A 19,214-nucleotide genomic window follows, 5' to 3' on the forward strand; every position below is an offset into this window, starting at 1 on the left:
GGAAAAAAAAAAAAAAAAAAAAAAAAAAAAAAAAAAAAAAAAAAAAAAGATATAATTCATATAATAAAATTCACCCTTCCAAAGTAAAATTCAGGGGTTATTAGTACACTGCAAGGTTGTGCAATCATTATCACTAGTTCCAGAACATTTCATCATCACAAAAAGAAACTCCACACCCATTAACAGTCCCTTCCCATTCCCCACTTCCCCCCAGCAACCACTAATTTCTTTCTGTCTTTGTGGACTTGCCTATTCTAGACACTTCATATAAACAGAAGAATATATGACCTTTTGTGTCTGATTTTCAAGGTTTATCCATGCTGTAATATACATCAGTACTTTATTATTTCTTTGTCAAGTAATATTCCACTGTATGGATATATCATGTTCTATTTGTCCATTAATCAGTTGATGGACATTTCGGCTATTTCTACTTAGGGGCTATTATGAATAATGATGCTATGAACATTTGTGTACACATTTTTGTATGAACACATGTTTTCAAATTTCTTGGGTTTACACCTAGAAGTGAAACTGATGGGTCATATGGCGACTGTTTAACTTTTTGAAACTGTCTTCCATAGTGGCTGCACTATTTCATATTCCCACCAGCAATGTATGAGGATTCCAATTTCACCATATCCACACCAACATTTGCTATTGTACACCTTTTTAATTACAGCTATCCTACTGGGTGTGAAGTAGTATCACACTGTGGTTTTTTTTTTTTTTTTTCCTTTTTGTCTTTTTTCGTGACCGGCAACGGATCGCAACCCTCAGTGTTGCGCCCGTACCGGACCGGGACCGGCTACGGGATCGCAACCCTCGGTGTTGCTCCTGCACCTCGCTCAGCCAGTGAGCGGCCGGTCTGTATGTGGGATCTGAACCCTCGGCGGGAGCGCCGCCACGCTTCCCAAGCGGCGCACTGTAGCAGTGCGCCACCGGGCCGGCCCATCACATTGTGGTTTTGATGTGCATTTCCTTAACAACAATGATGTTGAGCATCTTCTCGTGTGCTTATTGGCCATTTGTATATCTTCTTTGGAGGAATGTATATTCAAATCCGTTGCTCATTTTTCATTTGTTTTTTTTAACTCTACAGTTATAAGAGTTTATATGTTTTCAATACTATATCCTTATCACATATATAGTTTACAAATATTTTCTCTTATTTCTGTGGTGTCTTTCAACTTTCCTGATAGAGTCCTTTGAAGTACAAAAGTTTTTAATTTTGATAAAGTTAGACTTATCTATTTTTTCTTTGGCTGCTTGTTCTTTTGTGTCATAGCTAAGAAACCATTGCGTAATCTAAGATCATGAAAATTTACACATATATTTTCTTCTAGTTTTATAGTTTAGCTTTTGCATTTAGGTCTTTGATATATTTTTATATATGGTATGTGGTAGGGGTCCAAATTCATTCTTTGCATGTGGATATCTAGTTGTCCCAGTACCATTGGTTAAAAAGACTAATCTGGGCTGGCCCATGGCTCACTTGGAAGAGTGTGGTGCTGAAAACACCAAGGCCACAGGTTCGGATCCCTATATAGGGATGGCCAGTTAGCTCATGTGGGAGAGTATGGTGCTGACAACACCAAGTCAAGGGTTAAGATCCCCTTACCAGTCATCTTTTAAAAAAAGGAAAAAAAAAAAAAAAAAAAAGATTCTTTCCCCCACTGAACTGTCTTAACACGCTTGCTGAAAACTAGTATAGATGTACATGCTTATTTCTGGATTCTTAATTCTATTCCATTGATCTGTATGTCGTTATGCCAGTACCACATGGTCTTGATTACTATAGCTTTGTAGTAAGTTCAGAAATCAGGAAGTGTGACTCCTCCAAATTTGTTAATCTTTTATCAAGATTGTTTTGGCTATTCTGGGTCCCTTGCATTTCCATATGAATTTTAGAATCAGCTCGGCAATTTCTGCAAAGTCAGCCAAATTTTTGATAGTTACTACACTGAATCTGTAGATCAACTTGTAGAGTATTGCCATCTTAACAATATTAAGTTTTACAATCCATGAAAATGGGATTTCTTTTCATTTACTTAAGTCCTGCTTTAGTTTCTTTCAAGGATGTTTTATAGAGTTCAGTGTACAAGTCTCAATTACTTCTTATGTTAACTTCTTTTGTTAAATATTCCTAAGTATTTTATTCTTTTAGATGCTATTATAAATGAAATTATTTTCTTAACTTCACTTGACTTTGGTCATTGATAGTAAATAGGAATATATTATATATAGGGATATATATAACAGGAATATATAATATTATTATTTATAATATTGTAAATGAAATTATTTTCTTCCCTTCACTTTGTTCACTGCTAGTATATAGGAATATAACTGATTTTCCTATTAATCTTATTTAATGCAACATTCAGTCTAAGAATGTTAAAAAATTTCCCATGATAAAGCTTTAAAAACTAGTATTAAATTTTACCAAATGTTTTTTAATGATGATGTGATTTTTCTCCTTTATTATAATTAATTTTTCAAATGTTAAATTAACCACACAATTCTGGAATAAACCCAATTTAGTCTTGATGTACTTCCCATTTTACATTTTACTGGGTTCTGTTATTTATTTATTTATTTGCTTGTTTGTTTGTTTGCTTGCTAGATTCAGATTGCTACTAATTTGGTATTTTTACATTTATGGTTCATTAGTGACAATGACCTATATGTTTCCTTTCTTATTATATCCTTGTCAGGTGATACTAAGATTATAATGAACAGGAGAATATTTCCATTTCTTATTCTCTGAGAGACTGGTGTTATTCCTTCCTTAAATGTTTGTAAAAATTAACCAATAAATCCATCTGGTCTGGAGTTTTCTTTATGGGAAGATTTTTATTTACAGTTTCAATTTTAAAGAAAATATAGGTTATTCAGATTTTCTACTTCTTTTGCATTAGTTTTGGTAAGTTTGTTTTTCTAGGAATTTGTCTATTGCATCAACATTTCCAAATTTGTTGGCCTAAAAATTGTTCATAACTACCCTATCTCCTGCTTGATGACTTTAATTCATTCCTGAACACTCTGCTAAGTGGAAAGCTGTTCAATTTATTTTTTTTCCAATAATTCAATGGGGAAAATTATAACATATTCCATCCTAACTCAAGTGTATGAGTTTGCTAGAGCTACCATGACAAAATACCACAGACTGGGTGGCTTAAACATCAGAAATTTATGCTCTTACAATCCTGGAGGCTAGCAGTCTGAGATCAAGGTATCAGCAGGGTTGATTTCTTCTGAGACTTCTCTCCTTGGCCTGCAGGTGGCCATCATCTCCCTGGATCTTCACATGGTCTTCCCTCTGTGTCTGTCTTAATCTCTTCTTTAAGTCATATTGGATTAGTGCCCAACTATATGACCTCGTTTTACTTTAATTATCTGTTTAAAAGTCGCATCTCTAAATAAAGTCATATTCTGAAGTACTGATGGTTAGAAATTCAACATATAATCTTGGGGAGGGACACAATTCTGTCCATAACACCAAGATACCTAAACAATTTTCAGAGACAGAAAAAGAGATCAATTGAAAAATGAAAATATTATAAGCAATTTTAAAGTAAAATATAATTTGTACAAAAAATATAATATAATGAAGGTTCGTTACACTCAGAGAGGACTTGAGAGTGGGTGATGGCTGATAAAGGAGAGGTTTGCCAGAATCATTATTTGGAAAGTAATGTAAAGTCAGATGACTGACTGTGAGGCAGGCATTCAATATCAGGATGAAGACATACTTTATGATAACTTTCTGTTCCTTGAGACTTTGGCACTTAGAAAAGTCTTCATGACATATCTGCAGAAGCAGAATCTTTGGGATTTTAAAAAAATAGCCCACCTGCCTCTGTATTTCTGCAGTTCCCTGTCCAATCTACTGCCTATATTATGATATAATGTAGGCACCAGATATATACCTATGCCTCTTTTAATACCCTGCTCAAGTATTATCCCCATTATTAGGCTTTTCCTGATGTCAACCCACCTGGACAAAATTCACTTTTGTGTTCCCACTTTACTTTGTACAGACTTCTATAAAGAGTACCCAATACTTTCTGCACAGGTTTAATATCACATCAGTCTCCTTTTAATGTGCTACCACAGTGTTTGGCACATAGAACATGACCATATGATAACTAAATGAAAGAACTTTAAAATACAGGATTATAAAGTTATAAACTTGATAAGCAAAGAACTAATTATTTTCCTATGGTAGCTAAAACTGAAGAAAAATTTAAGCTTAAGCATATAAATATTTGACAGAATCTGCTGGTTTCTACAATAAGGGGGTATTTTTAGATTTTACCATGGTTCTTAAACAAGGTTTATCATCCCTTTAAGAGTAAGAGAATCTAAGAAAACCTTAAGCTGCCCATAACAACAAGAAAAGCATCCTAAAATCTGTCATCGTATATATAAAGCACATATGATGAAAATATACAGAAAATCCATACTTACATGATTGCAGTCTGAAGAAATTTCATTTTCAGGCTAGAAATAAAAAAAAAGGAGAGATGTCAAAAAAAAAAAATCTCAAGTTTTCAAAATACCACCAAAATAAATTCAAAACAAGAAATGTGAATATTCAACCAAATGTGTTTCTTCAATATCAGGAGTAAAATGAAGTTTACATAGCTTTTGGATTGCTGGACAGAAATGTACCAGAAAGGTACATATGAGACACAATCCCTTCCCTATCAGTGGTACAATCTGGAAGTGAAGAGAATACAGAAGAATGTATAAAGTGATAAAGCAATAGCAACGTAAGGATCCTTCCTTACATGACACTTTACAATTCTGAATGCTAAAGAATATAAGGCATAATACAGGTGTTCTTTCTGTAAAGAAAGTTAGATAGCTTTAAAAAAACAAAAAAAACACAGGCCTATTAAAGAATACAGAGAAGGTCCAACAAATTATGTAAAAATTAGTCTAATGTCACCACTGGTGGAAGCTAGTCGATAGGTACACAGGACCTATATGTACAATTTTTGGAACTTTTTATGAGTCTATAATTAAAAATAGAAAGTTTTAAAAACGACTTGGAAATTATACATATTCCCATGAATACATTTTCTTTGTAAAGACAGATCTATCAGAGACAAAATGAACTTTCAATTCCATGACCAAAAAAAAGGTGAACTGGATTTTGCCTTATATTGCATAGCCTTGCAATGCACACGTCCTTTACTTTCCTTGTTCATACCTTTAAAAGAGATACAATTCTAATAATACACACCATAATAAAGCACTATTTCCTTCGAGTTTCCGTAGTATTCCAACCTGTTCAAATGAAGTGAATTTTGTGTACCTTTTATGAAATATTACCAATTTAGCTTGTAAAAGGCACCATTTTCAAAATAAAATGATTTTCTCTATTCAAGAATAAAGATAAGGTAATAAAGAAAAATAGTAAATATTAACAAATCAACCAGCCACACCCAGCATTACTTCAAGAAGAAAAAGTTTTCAAGGGAACTATTAATTCTACTGCAGATTTTAGTAGGCATTAACAACATACAAGCTTGTTTTTATAGTGCTTACTTATAAAATACTGTATTAAAACTGGTTGCTAGGTTATCATAAGATTATAACACATCATTTTTTAACTTTCTCCCTACTTGTCTAAATAAGAACAGATATTTTAATGCCTTGTTGAGGTGCCTGAGTCTCAGAAATCAGTCTCCACACTATGAGTTAATCTAGCTTAAATCTGTTTTCCTCCACTTTAACTTGAAGTCCTTAACTTATATCCTTTAAAAGTGTATTTACAAGAATATTTTTACTTTACATAGGTGGTTTTCTATCCTATCCAATCAATCAGCAATTCTAGTTCTTTCTCAAACAAAGTATGAAAGGTAATAAATATCACAATCTTCTCTACTCATACTCATTTCTACAAAACAACAACTTTGGATTAAAGGGGCACTCTTGAAAGAAATTCAGAGTATTGGAGAATTTTCAAAACAATGTAGTCACATAAGATGTAAGCTACCCATGGAAAGAAAAGTGTTGACACTTTAGTGGCTTGCTTCCCTACAGTGGTAAACTGGATTTTTCCCCCCATTTTTCACTCTCCATTCACAGGATTTTACATCCAAATCTTTTGCCCTCTAAGTTTGTACTGCCTCCTGCTGTGAACTGAGTATATACACCCTTCTCCACTGATGGTGAGCTAGGCCACTGACTTGCTTTGGCCAATGGAATTTTAGCAGGCCCAGTATGAGCAGAGGCTTTAAATATGCTTGGGTGGTTGGGTTTGTATTTTTGTACTTCTACCATTCCCCCATGTCCAGGTAGTTGCTGTACAAGGGCAGACACATGGAGCAGACCTGAACTCAACCTGCAGCCTCGAGCAAAGCCATCCCAAATAACCTGCACAGCCATGGGCAAGAAAAACAAACATTCGTTATGGTAAGTCCCTGAAATTTTGAAGGTATTTGTTATGAAGGAAAATTGACTAATATACCTATCAAGCAAATAAGATAATAAAAATTCCCAAACTTTTAAGTCAAACTAGTAACAGCTATGATTTGAAATTAGTAAATTATATTAGTAAGAACAGAGTACTGTGCCCTTTTATAAAGGAATGACTTAATCCAGAGACGCAAGTGAACTGCAAATTTGGAGACCAGTGTTTGTTGTCATCTCTTCTGCTGCGCTGATTTGCAATTGACTATAAAAGGGTCCTTATTTTTTTCTTCCTAGATTTAGTTTCTCTACCCAGAAAGAAAAGATGACAATAAAGGAATGCCATAAGAACACGGTTACAATGTTGGGCCTTTGAGATTCACGAGACCGAAGAGCTATGAGGAATCTCTAAGTGTAATCAAAAAATAATTAATTTCAGAAATTTAGAAGTGTCTTTAGACTCAAAGAACATAGTAAGGAGTTCACAAAAACAGAGACCTGAAAAATATAAAATACGAAGTAGTATTTTATAACTACTTTGGGAATGGTGGGAACATCAATAATGTCAGCATAAACTAACTCTAGAGAAAGCATAAAAAGAAAATGCTATGGTTTAGCACTGAGACATTTGATAAGGAAGCAAAGAAATCTCAAGGAACAAAAATACAAGAGGGTACTGACTCAGGTTTGGTTCTCAAACTGCACCATTCCTGTGATGTCCCAATCAAATCACTACATCAGCTATATATATATATATATTTTATTTATTTATTTATTTATTTTTTTAAAGATGACTGGTAAGGGGATCTTAATCTTGACTTGGTGTTGTCAGCACCACGCTCTCCCAAGTGAGCTAACCGGCCATCCCTATATAGGGATCCAAACTCGTGGCCTTCGTGTTATCAGCACCGCACTCTCCCAAGTGAGCCACGGGCCAGCCCTATCAGCTATATTTCTGCAAAATTATAAAGGCAGACAATCTTGATTATCTTTAATCCTAGTAGTTGAATAGCATGGGGAATAAAATCCAAAATTATTAAGGCAGAATAAGGCTAAGGATTTTTTTTTCCTTTTACTAAATCAGTAAAATAGTCCTCTGAAATGATCCCAAGAAACGAATCAACAAGTATATATTGAATAATTATGAAGTACCGAAAATTGTGCTAGGCATTGTTACAGGATACAAAAGAAAGTAATACTTTATCTAGTGTCTAATCTCAGATAGTTTACAATCCAGTTATAGAGATAAAATAGTGAAATCAAATCAGTAAGCAAGTAGGGACTTAAGCTAGGTCTAAAGAATCAGAAGAGTGAAAACAGGAATGGAATGATTCTTCCAAAGAGGAAGTTAAATGATCTTCTAGGGCTTAGGAAGAAAATAACAGAACTTCTATTTTTTAAAAAGCTCATTCTTTAATTTACATTTTAATGTATTCTAATAATGATATAATACTGGAATTAATATTTATGAATAAATATATATCTATGGGGGAGGGGGAAGGAAAAGGAGGAATTGATAAAGGGACATGAAAATCAACTGTACAGTATATTGAAAAATTAAAATAAATAAATAAAACACGTATCTAGGAAGCTACTTCAAAAAGTTTATGTAAAGATTTGTATTATCTTTTAATTCTATTTTTCCACAAGCTTTTAGAAGTAGCCTTGTATTGCTTCTTTACTTATTCTAAGTAAATATGAATAAGTAAATACAAGCATACTGGGGGAATGCTTAATAATTTTTTCAAATGATGAGAACCTGATCAAGATAGAGGATTAAGGGTTGATCAGTTTGCTTAGTTGGTTAGAGCATGGTGTTGTAACACCAAGGTTGAGGGTTTGGATTCCCATGCAGGCCAGACAAATAAAAAAGATAGAACATTAAGAGCTGAAATCTTTCTTCTAATCAGTTTAGGAGTCCTACCTCCACCCCCACCCTTCAAATCAGAGGCAAAGTCCTGGCTCCTAGCATCCAATTAGAAGCTGAGCTATGTCACATTATCAATTACTTTCTATAACACTAGAGATAAAATGCTGAACTTTGAAAAAAAGGGTATCTTACATCAAGTGTTTACTCAATGGAAATAAATTATTGTCTTACAATGGAAAACTATGAGTAGAAAACTTAATAAAAAGCCTCATAAATAGCTTTCTGTTAATTTAATGATCAAATTTTGTAGAAGAGACTGCTAGAGTTGCATATCTTAGTATCAATAAAGAAACTATTATGAAAGAGGAAAGACAAAAAGAAAAGAACATAGCATATACCCCCACCCCAAAATATAAGTGACCAAAACAGAGAAAGAACTTGGTTAATGCTGAATGAATGAATGATACAGTGAAAAAAGGTAGTAATGTGGTAAAGGGGATAAGCACTTAGTATCTAGAGACAGCTGCCTGATTCCAATTAAGAGAACATGATGGGTATAACAGGAAATAATAAAAGCTGCAGCTTAACTGAGCCAGGTGCTACATTCATTTCTTACAACATGATGGACTGTGCAAGATAACTGGGATTGTGTCCAATCTTACAGATGAAGTGCTGACGTACAGAGAAACTGAGTAATGAGATCAAAGGTGCACACAGCCGGGAGACAACAAAACTGGATGTATATAATGAGAATAAATGGCAACTAATGCTTACATTTGCTTTCAGCTTGATGCCTCCCCAAAAAGGCTGGGTAGGGTAGGTCAGGTTGAGCACAATTATGGGGGGCCTTTGGGAGAAGAAAAGAAAAGGGCAGATGGGATGAATATACAAAACTAGTGTTCTAGAGTGATTTGTCTGACAGTAACATAATGAATTCAGATGCAGCCAGTCCAGGTAAGAAACCAATGAATTAGATAAACTAGGGATCTAGATTAGCTCTTAAACAACCACAGCAAGGTATAAAAATTTTGCTTAGTTCATTGCTTTTTCTAAATCAATTATTAAAATGGGTGTGGGGGCCGGCCTGGTGGCGCACTGCTACAGTGTGGCGCTCCCGCCGAGGGTTCGGATCCCACATACAGACCGGCTGCTCACTGGCTGAGCGAGGTGCGGGCGTAACACCGAGGGTTGTGATCCCGTTGCCGGTCCCGGTCCGGTACGGGTGCGACACTGAGGGTTGCGATCGGTTGCCGGTCACGAAAAAAGACAAAAAGGAAAAAATAAATAAATAAAATAAAATGGGTGTGTGTGTGTGTGTGTGTGTGTGTGTATACGGGGATCCAAACACTTGACCTTGGTGTTATCAGCAACAGACCCTCCCAAGTGAGCTAACCAACCAGTCCCTAAAATTTTTTTTTTTTTTTATAAGATGACCGGTAAGGGGATCTTAACCCTTGACTTGGTGTTGTCAGCACCACGCTCACCAGTGAGCGAACCGGCCATCCCTATATGGGATCCGAACCCGGGGCCTTGGTGTTATCAGCACCGCACTCTACAGAGTGAGCCACAGGCCGGCCCCCTAAAAATTTTCTAACTGTTATTATATACTCTCCTAGTTGAGTGAACCAAAGCTAATACTGTTGATTTGAAGGCTTAAAACCCCTAGCCCTTCCTTTAAATTCTAAAAATTCAGAGTTGTTTTTTTTTTCCTTTTTGTCTTTTTTCGTGACCGGCAACGGATCGCAACCCTCAGTGTTGTGCCTATACCAGACTGGGACCGGCAACGGGATCGCAACCCTCGGTGTTGCGCCCGCACCTCGCTCAGCCAGTGAGCGGCCGGTCTGTATGTGGGATCCGAACCCTCGGCGGGAGCGCCGCCACGCTCCCAAGCGGCACACTGTAGCAGTGCGCCACTGGGCCGGCCCCAGAGTTGGTTTTAAGAAAAGAGACTAAAAAAAAAAAAAAAGGGATAGATCAGTTCCCCATATCAGCCAGCTGAAAGAGAGAGAGAGAGAGATAGGTAGGTAGGTGAAGGATGTCTGTTTAGCTCAGTTGGTTAGAGCACAGCCCTATAACACCAAGGTCATTAGTTAGGGTCCCCATACCAACCAGGGGCTAAAAAAAAAATAAAAGGGATAGAATGGTAGAAAAAAGAACAATCTACTAACATAAGCTGTGTGACTTTAGGTATATCACTTAACTTCTCTAGACACCTGAGGGCATGCTTTGGACTGGACAGGGATTTCTTCACCTAGGATACATAAACAGGCATTAGGAATTTGAGATCATCTTGAAATTAAATGCAAACTTTTGTGTGTAAGTGTATTTTTCTGAGAAGAGTATCCACAGCTGTCATAATCTCAAAAAGACCCATAAAACAAGAAAAAAGTAAGAAACATTGTTCAAATACTGGTTGAGGTTCTTTCCAGCTTTATGTGTCTATAAAATCTGAGATGAGGAATTTAAAAATTGAACTATTTATTAAATTTCCGGTCCTTTAATGCAGGTAATTTGTATTAAGGTGGCTACTACTCCTTCATCTTAATCATTCACTGCTGGTCAAAGTCACAATAAACAGGTTTCACACTAAGCTACTGAAAAGCCTGAGTCTGAAAGTTCTCAATTAAATCAACCATCACATTCACTTAGGAGGATGGCTTTTACAGAAAGTATAAGTCTGTAACTATGATTTCCCCAAGGTGGACAGGCTGAGTTAATGAGTCTGGCCGAAGAAATTAAAGGATTCACAGAACTAACTTGGAAGCTGTCCCAGTTTCTGAAACAGAAATGGATGATGTCTAAAACATAGAAGATTCTACTATTCATCAACAAAAGTTAAACTACCCATCAGATCACACAAAGGAATAGGTTCCTTTTTCTAAGACACCTGGTACTAAATTAAGTGACAACAGACTTTGTTTAGGAATCACCTGGGAGAAAACAAAAAATGCCAACAGTATCCTGCTTTTATGGCCCTTGAAAAAATTTGAAGAGGAGGAACAACCTGATGCCTCCTCCTCATTAGAAACATTCTGTTGCAGTAGTAGAAAATTCTTTTTCTGGGCCGGCCCGGTGGCGCACTGGATAGTGCGCCGCTTGGGAAGCGCGGCGGCGCTCCCGCCCGAGGGTTCGGATCCCACATACAGACCGGTTCCCGCTCACTGGCTGAGCGAGGCGCGGGAGCAGCACCGAGGGTTGCGATCCCGTTGCCGGTCCCCAGTCCGGTACGGGGGCAACACTGAGGGTTGCGATCCGTTGCCGGACACGGAAAAAAGACAAAAAAAAAAAAAAAAAAAGAAAATTTTTTTTCTGGGCCGGCCCGGTGGCGCACTGGATAGTGCGCCGCTTGGGAAGCGCGGCGGCGCTCCCGCCCGAGGGTTCGGATCCCACATACAGACCGGTTCCCGCTCACTGGCTGAGCGAGGCGCGGGAGCAGCACCGAGGGTTGCGATCCCGTTGCCGGTCCCCAGTCCGGTACGGGGGCAACACTGAGGGTTGCGATCCGTTGCCGGACACGGAAAAAAGACAAAAAAAAAAAAAAAAAAAAAAAAAAAAAAAAGAAAATTATTTTTCTGAGATTTTATTTATTAAGAACACAATAAACCCCAGTCACACAAACAATTCATTTATCAACCTCGTCCAAAGCCTCCGCCCCAAAGCAAAATGAATATAACGTAGTTGTTGTCTAATCAGATAAGCCCAATCTTTTAGTTTTGGAAAACTTTTCCTCAGCAAGTCTAAACGAAATCTTAATCCTCAGTCAGATTCATAACTACTTTCCTCACAGTGCCTTATTCTGGCCTCAGAATTTATTTTTCTTATTTGTAGCAGCTGAACATTGTTTTTCCCAAAGGACAGCGATGAACATAGGCATTATGCCCTCCAAGAATGCTCTGATTCACTAAAGAATTATGCTTTTACATGAATCTTTAACATTCACTCACCTTTTCAAAAAGGATTTACAGTTCTGGTGGGAGATTAAAAAAAAAAAAAAACAGATAAAGAAAGACATGAGACACAAATACTGGCTCTCAAGCAAGTTAGGGTGGTAGAGAAGATAAAACATGAGTCTACACCTAACCATCAAACCATCATACAAGTTTGAATGTGGAGTTTGTAAGGAGAAAAGGGGGCCTGATACTCTAAAGAAGGAGAAAAAGCATCACCCACCTCATGAGCAGAACAATAGAAAGGAAATTAGAGAAAGTTTAATGTAGGAGAGCACATCTGAGCTGAGCCTTAAAAGGAGGTCATGGTTTGGTTATGTGATGCTGTGTGTACACTGAGGCAGAGGAGAGGCAGGTGTGCAGGGCAGAACAGCAGAGTGCAGGAGGAGTTGGAAAGGCACATTCTGTGCAAAGGGCAGAGACTTGAGTCAGAAACCCCATGGTAACCATTCTTAGTCTTATTTATTTGGCATCTCCTAATATACGGTGGGATAACTACAAGGTTTTAATAAAAATCCCAACACTGGTCCAATAATGGTTTCTCGCAGTCCAAATTAATGTTATGCTAAATACAGTGTGGTGATTTAAGTTATTACTTGTGTGCTTCCCAAGTGGGTGGTGGGGGAACAGCTGGTAAATATTATATAGTTATTCACTTCTATAGGAACACATTGAGTTTTAAAAGGGGTAAAAGATAGGCAAGACACCCACAGACAAATTAGAGCCCATTTATCCCTGGTTCTTGGACGTAGAAAAGTGAGAAGGCTATGCTGAGGTCAATACTTACTTGTCTTATACCTTTAAAATGAAAGGTCTCCTCAATGACCTCTAATTCTAATAAAGTAAAAAGGTATGTGTGTGAACCAATCTGCAGCATGGTTCAGACAGCATACTTACTTGTAGATATATATACTGGCAGGACTTTCAGCTCTATCAAGTATTAATTGATTCAATCTTCAGTGAGGTTATACCTCTATTCTGAAAATATGAAAATATATAGCAATATGGCTATTTACTCAAAACCACTGCTTTGGACTTAATAGCATACACACACACACAAAAGGACTAACTCTTGACAAAATAATCCATATCCATCAAGAAGATGCTATGCCTCAAACTTTACTTACAGAATTCAAATTACACCTTTATTTATTTTTTTTCCTTTTTGTCTTTTTTCGTGTCCGGCAATGGACCGCAACCCTCAGTGTAGCGCCCGTACCGGACCAGGACCAGCAACGGGATCGCAACCCTCGGCGCCGCGCCCGCGCCTCGCTCAGCCAGTGAGCGGGAACCGGTCTGTATGTGGGATCCGAACCCTCGGCGGGAGCGCCACTGCGCTCGCAAGCGGCGCACTGTAGCAGTGCGCCACCAGGCCGGCCCTACACCTTTAGTTTTAAGAAAATTCTAAAACTATTTAAACTGACCAAATGGAAAGACTCAAATTTAATATAATTTATCATCTTCTGTGCCCAGAGATGGAAATGAAAAATACCAAATAAGGATATAGTATGGCAAATGTGCCAATAAATTGGATTGTGATTTTTATAAAATATATTTTATATTTATGGATTTATAAGTTTAAAATATAAATTTTACAAAGTTTATAAAAATGTAAATAACCCAAAAAACAAATTTTCTCTACTATATAAAAAATAATGTGAACTCCCCATTTTTTTTTCTTATTTTACTATTATGAATTAGAAATGAGGTACCTATAAACTGTAAGAGACAGGCCATCCTCAAAGGAATAGAAATATTTATTTTCATATGTAAAGCTCAACCAGTCTTTTCATCAACTTCCCATTTGGGACTGCCCAATATTCAAGAAATTTGAAGAGATTGTTTTGTAATGACAAGAGTTTTAAAATCGAATTAATGGCCTTGTGAGGACCCTTGCCTCATTTCTCCATCGTGAATGAATGAGTTACTCTGAGACTAAATCATCCCATGAAAGCCTATCATCAGAAACTTTTTCAAAAAAAAAAAAAAGAAATTTTTTCTTCCTACCACTCACTTTTTTCTCCCTAGGAGATCCCTGTACCGGCCAGCCACCAAAAAAAAAAAAAAAAAAAAAAAAAAAAAAGAAAGAACACGAGCATTTTTACCTAATTTATGGGGGAAGGAAACAGAATCAGGCACTCTATCAAGTGCTTGGTCAGACTCCATTCTAGCTTCACAGTGAAGAAACTAGACACACAGCTATGAAGATAAAAAGGCCTTGTTTTCATGCCCAGCTGCCTGGATAAAGTCAGTTATGGTGTCCATGTAACAGAAGTGGCACCAACAGCATTATCACTCATGCTAAAGTGGCTAATATTTATAAACTGTTTGTAGGAAATCTACTATACCACTACTACCAAAATATAGTGTCAAAATTCTTCTAAAATTAGCTACTCACAGTATTTTTCTTTTTCTTTTTTTTTTTTTTAAAGATGACGGGTAAGGGGATCTTAACCCTTGACTTGGTGTTGTCAGCACCACACTCTCCCGAGTGAGCCACGGGCCGGCCCAGCTATATCTCTTTTTAAGAGGTATGAAAAAGGGGGGCCGGCCCATGGCTCACTTGGGAGAGTGTGGTGCTGACAACACCAAGTCAAGGGTTAAGATCCCCTTACTGGTCATCTTTAAAAAAAAAAAAAAAAAAAAAAGAGATATAGCATAGTAGATCCACTCACATCATCATGTTTGAAAGGAAACATAGAAGAATGAATTCTGGACTAGGAGCCAAAAGACTTGGGTTCTGACTCCAATTCCATTGCATATTCGTTGCATAACAACCTTGATCAAGTCACGTAATGCTTTAGGCTTCAAATTTCTCATCTATAGGGCCGGCCTGTGGCTCACTCGGGAGAGTGCGGTGCTGATAACACCAAGGCCCCGGGTTCGGATCCCATATAGGGATGGCCGGTTAGCTCACAGGCTGAGCGTGGTGCTGACAACACCAAGTCAAGGGTTAAGATCCCCTTACCGGTCATCTTTAAAAAAAACAAAAAAACAAATTTCTCATCTATAAAACAGAGATAAATTCTGCTTTACCTACCTCATGGGGCTGTTATAAGGATCATGAGAAAAGTTATGTAGAAGGCCTTTGAAAACTACAGAAGGCTTTTGCAAATGTAAGATACCTCTAGGTTTTCATTTTCTGTATAAAATCTAATCATTTTAAACATCAAAAGCAACATTAGTGTTATCCAGGAGACCATACTTCATGCAGACAAAGAATAAGAATTCAAAATATGACATGGCATACATACTTGATTGTATGTGTATAGATTATATCTCAAAGGATAAAGATTTATTTTCACTATATATCCTTTGTACTTTTTGAATTTTGTACCATGCTCAAAAAAAGAGAAAAAGAAAAAAATCAAAAATAATTCCGTTTTAAGAAGTGCACACCTCTGAAAATATTCAGAATACATCTTCATGGTTGGGACACCAAGGGAGTCTAATGATATACTCTCCTAGTCCTTATTTTTCTATTTTGTTCACTTCCACTGTCTATGTCAAAGAGGTGGTAGTGGGGAGGAAATATGGGGTATCTATATCCTGTGGGACATGGCAAATAGCAATCTAGCCCTCTTAGGAGTCCTAGATTGGTAATTCTGCTCTAAGAAAAGCACATTAACCATTGATGGTCTAGTTTTCCCAGGATGGCCTACTTTTATGTGGGAGTTAGAATGAGAGGTGGAAAAAAAATTATCTGAAGGGCATTATGTAAATAATAAACAAAATATCCATTGGGGGGCTGGGCGGCTGGCCAGTAGGGGGATCCAAACCCTTGACCTTGGTATTATCAACACCGCACACCAACCAATTGAGTTAACTGGCTAGCCGATAGGATATCAATTTTGATATGGCATCCTTTATATTCTTCAGGTATTTGCCCTCACAGATGATTTGGGACAGCTAAATATGAGCAGTAGCTACTATAGCCAAATGCAAAGTGGAAAACCAGACTAAAATAGAAAAAATTTCCAGATATCCAACACTAGCAATGTTTATAGACAGTAAATCTGGAATAATTCTGTCAATGTATCTCATGCCACCAATCCAACTATGTTAATTCTATTCTGTAATTTTGAAAAGATAAAACCAAAAAAGGGATACAAAGCTATAGGATGCAAAAAGAAAAACAAAAAGAAAGTCTTAAAATTACCTATAATTTCTCATGCCCTATATTCAAGTACCTAAAAATACAACATTTCTTCCATACTGACCAGCAGTGGGTACACTGTTTATTTAACTGGCCTAAGCAAGAGCAAATAGGGCTGAGCTGCCAGAATGTGCAGAACTCTTTCTATATAACCCATCCAAATTACTGCTGCTTCTTAAGAGAAAAGCTTTGATCCAGGGACTGACCTTCCCTCTGAATTAAGACAGCACACTATAACTGCATAATTCTGAAAGATGTGTAGCTCAAAAAAGGAGTCTGTTAACTGAACTGAAAAAAATGTCAGGATATATTTTAAAGACTGAATCTACTGGGGTTTACAGCATTAGTAGTGGGCATAATAGCTGATAAAATCTTTGAAAGGTCCCTACATTTCTTCTTGAGTGGATAACATCATTCTATGGTTGGTAGAAAAAAGGCACTACTAATTGCAAAAAAAATAATCTAAGTGATTCACTTTCAGAAATGACTCATCTGAAGGTGTTTTAACTGATTCGGGCCCAGCCCAAAAGTTGTCTGACCGGTCCATCCCATTCCCGGAGGGTCTCTGAACAGATAGAGCTCTCCTTGAGATGGTAATTAGTTACAAGCCCCCATTGTTTTCTTCATTCCCTGGTATTTCTCCCTTCACAGGGCTTTAGCAGGCCCTTTCTGCGGGCTTGTCCTGAGCTCCCAGACAAAGGAATTCCTTGCAAGGGGGTAATAAATTTTAGATGTCATTTGGGAAGATTGTATACCCTGTAGTACTCAGCCAATTAGGAAGTGGGGGGAGGGACTTGTGTACTAGGGAATAAATTGCTTGCTACAACCCTTTTCTGTGTGTCTGTCCCATTCACAAACACCCGGACTTGCAAGGCCATTATTAAATCTTGCTTCTCTGTACCTTGTGTCTCTGTGTCTGTCCTTTGGCATTGGACAGGTGAAGGCATTTCTCACACTAATTATATATCAATTACCACTATATCAAACTATAAATGCTGAAATAACAGAAATTAACACCTAATTTTGGAAATATTGATAAATTAATATAAAAATTAATAAAGATGCAATATTTTACAAAAATTCCCCATAATTTTCAGATCACATCTGTGCCTTCTAAAGTGGTAATTCTCTATTATAAAATAAATTGACTTTAAAACCAAAATGCAAAGCACAAAACACCAAGAGAATCCTTTGACAGTACTCCAGCTGAGCCAATGATCATTACGTGACCTAAACAAATTTACAATTTCCCATGCTTCAGTTAGAATAGATGGGAAATGAAAGAGAAAGCAAGACATTTTAACTCCAATTGGTTACAAATCTAATATGATTCCATAAAAATAGATGATTACCTCTCTGAAGAAGGGCTAATGTTGTTATAAAATTACTGGGAGAAGTGAAAGGAGATAGGCAGAACAGTTGTAGATCCTTTTAGAATTATTGTTTTAAAAGACTTCAAAGTATGTCAATGGTTGAAAAATGCATTGCTTCCCTAGTAAAGAATGTTCACCTCCAGTAATGCAAACATAGGACACTTTCAAGTATTTGTAAGCACTCATTGCTTATGTGGCCTATAGGACTACCTATGCAGCTTAGACTCTGGAGAGAGAGATCTGAGATCGAGTTTGGGCTTTTCCAGGTACTAGTTGTTTGACCTTAGACAAATTAGTTAACTTTAGTAAGCCTAAATTTCCTTATCTATAAATGGGAATAATAATATTTATTTCACATGTAGGTGTAAGTGGAGCAAAACATGTAAAGCACCTAGCACAGTGCTCATTGTAAGCATATAATAAATATTATCTATAATCATAGTAATTATTATGGTATACTTTCAAAAGACTGTTAATTTTGCATTACCCCACCTCAAAATAAACCAATCTCAAAAATAAGAAAAACATAAAATAAAAAGAAATTTTCTTTTTAAACCTCACCTTCCATAGTAAGTTTGTAGATATACAAATTCTTAGCTACAGGAAGGCAACTTCAGTTTAAATTGTTCAATTACATTAGGATGAACTAGAAAAAAAAAGGAATAAATTAATTTAGAAAATTATGGTGGAAAAATCTTATCCTAATGGAAAAAAGTCTTTAAGTCACTCCACCAAGTTTTCTCAGCACAGATAAGTGTGTGTGGAATTTTCTGACTGTTCTCCACCCTAATCTCTCAATCTAATAACCATAAATAAATCTAGATTCAGGTATTTATTTAGAATTTTATTTAGGTTTTTGTTTCTAAGTAAATATCAAAGGATTAGAGTTTTGGTTTTGTTCATCCACATGTTTTAAGGCTCCAAAGAGCCTTTGTATTTAGGCTCAACTTTGTATTTAAATTCAACTGTTTGGATGTGGATTACTTAAAATATATGCAAATAAACCAAGGGTATTGTTCATCTAAAATCTCTTTTCTAAATTTTACTTGGGAAATGTTTCTAGTCCACCACTGGCAGTCAATGTACTTCTCTCATCACATCAAACTCAAGTTTATTCATTTTGCGAAATTACAGTAGTCCCCCCTTACCTGTGGGGAATATGTTCCAAGACCTACAGTTTGATGCCTGAAACCACTACAGTTTGATGCCTGAAACCACAGATGGTACCAAATCCTAATATATACTGTTTTTTCCTATGCATACATATGTATAATGAAGTTTAATTTATAAATTAGACACAGTAAGAGATTAACAACTAATAACAGAACAATTATAACAATATACTGTAATAAAAGTTATGTAATGTGGTCTCTCTCTCAAAACATCTTATTGTACTGTATTCACCCTTCTTCTTGTAATGATGTGAGATGATAAAACGCCTA

General features: G+C 36.6%; 1 protein-coding gene across 1 annotated transcript in view; it reads right to left on the reverse strand.

Annotated features, from left to right (window-relative positions):
• Positions 1-19,214, reverse strand: part of GLG1 (golgi glycoprotein 1) — a 140,335-nt gene that overhangs the window by 59,402 nt on the left and 61,719 nt on the right. Inside the window, exon 2 of the mRNA XM_008572774.1 lies at positions 4,474-4,506. The gene's annotated coding sequence lies outside the window, so the exon portion shown is untranslated. The remainder of the gene's footprint in view (positions 1-4,473; positions 4,507-19,214) is intronic.

The sequence above is a fragment of the Galeopterus variegatus genome, unplaced genomic scaffold (assembly GCF_000696425.1).
Source record: "Galeopterus variegatus unplaced genomic scaffold, G_variegatus-3.0.2 Scaffold835, whole genome shotgun sequence".
Lineage (NCBI taxonomy): Eukaryota > Metazoa > Chordata > Mammalia > Dermoptera > Cynocephalidae > Galeopterus > Galeopterus variegatus.